Source organism: Protobothrops mucrosquamatus, unplaced genomic scaffold (genome assembly GCF_001527695.2).
Source record: "Protobothrops mucrosquamatus isolate PMUCROS unplaced genomic scaffold, P.Mucros_1.0 scaffold2854, whole genome shotgun sequence".
Lineage (NCBI taxonomy): Eukaryota > Metazoa > Chordata > Lepidosauria > Squamata > Viperidae > Protobothrops > Protobothrops mucrosquamatus.
In genome coordinates, this window is record NW_015388884.1 from 104,830 (window position 1) to 106,887 (window position 2,058).

Genomic DNA, 2,058 nt, shown 5'->3' on the forward strand with positions numbered 1-2,058 from the left:
CATTTATGAGAATTATGAATCCAAGTTTTTTTTTTTTATTAATTGTATTATTGATTTATGCCATAATTGTATGTTTGTTTATTTGGAAAAAAAAATTAATAAAATTTTGTTTAAAAAAGAAAAGAAAACAAAGGTTCTTTTTTTTTAGTTCTGCCTGTTACATTTTTGTTTAAACCATATTTAGTCCATGCTTCTTCTCTGTTACTTAGAACCCATTTCTTTAGCCTTTACCCTAATTACATTATTTTAATTAATTTAATGTAAAGTCCTATATAGTAATCACAATTTATTTTAAAAAGAAAAAGTTTCAACCTTACTGTCCTTAAGGTTTAGCTTCATTTCAAAATTCCCTTTATAAGAGGTTGATGAACAAACAAGAACAAATGGGTCGTTTATCCAAAGTGATGTATACATTTCCTGTTTCAATGATCCTATAATTTCCTGTCAAGGTGACACCCACAAGCACAAAGCTTGTGCATCTTCCTTTTATTTCTCCTCCATTCTTAGAGGGACAAAAAAATGATCTTTTGGCTAAAGTTGGCATCCTTAGTAGCCATCTTTGGAGGTAATTCCATCTCTCTCTAGAGTTTCCTTCCATTTTTTTCCCCTCTTTGCAGAGTGGGTTGTCTACATCAGTATCTCCTCAACTCCTGTGCACCATTTGGATAAAGTGAAGAACACTTCAACATCTCCAGGGACAGTGCCAAGGACCTTCTATATTATTATTATTATTATTATTATTATTATTATTATTATTATTATTATTATTATTATTATTATTATTATTATTATTAACAACAACAACAGCAACAACAACAACAACAAAGTTGGAAGGGACCTTGGAGGTCATCTAGTCCAACCCCCTGCTCAGGCATCTATATCTGCAAATGAAGAACCTGAGGCCTGGTGACATGGTGGGTCTATTACTGTGCAAGGCACAATGAGAAGAACACTATGTGAAGACAAACAAGAGCTGGTCTCCAAGTCGATTCAGTCCCAGAAGTTTGGATTTGCTAATTAGAATGCAAAAGAGACATTTCCATCAACAGAAGATGGAGTAAAGGGATGGAGTAAAGGGTGGATCTTTTAAAAAAAAAAAGCATGGTTGTCAACTCTACAATGAGCCTGGCTGTAGCCATTTTTTCCCCTCATTCTAGATTGCCACATAAAATGGAGGGGGGGGGGGCTTTGCTAGTCAAAATAATCTTCTGTCCCATGGGAACCAAGGTCATCTACTGCTCTCACGATCAGGGACTGGGCGTTGTACAAGAAAGCCTGCCAAATGAATGTATTTGGGATCATAGTTGATAGAATAGTTTGGAGGGTGGGACATTATACTTTGTAACTTGGTAATTTTTAGTTGGAAATTCAGACTGGGTTTCACTTTTGATCATGCTGATACTTTGTAACCAATAAACATGTTCTTTGAGGAATTTCCAAGCCTTGGAGTTCTGCTCTATTTGTCTCTGTCAGTTGGAACCATGACAACTATAGGATTTGGTTATCAAGAATGAAAACCAGGCAGCTACATGCCTTATTGTTTTCATCTTGTCATTAGAGTAAGGGGTGGGGAGGAGATGAGGCTTCAAAAGGGTTAGTTAGAGAGAACTGAAACCTCTCCAGTTCTGCAGACATTTGTTGAAACACCAATGTGTGGAAACTTTTGAAGGACATTCTAACCTTAGGGATGAAGATAACAGAAGGTTCTCAAAACAATGAGAAGGTGTTTACATTTACCATGTGGACATCTGGGAGGGTTGGCTGGAAATGTCATTGTTATATGCTTTGGTTAGATGCCTTGGAATTCAGAGTTAGTTTTCCTTCACCTATACCATGTCATGTTTAGCGAAGAGAAGGACAATGTTGTGGCTCCGTCCAGTGGGTCCCTCTCATCAGAGGAGGAAGGCTCTGAACATGACGGAGAGGAGATGGCTAGGTCTCCCTCTCCCGGCCCTTCCCCTCTGGTGCAGCCTTCGGTGCCTTCCGACAGCGAGGAGTTTGGCCAGGAGCCCGGTGTTTCTGGGATTGGCCAGGAGCCCGGTGTTTCTGGACTTGGCC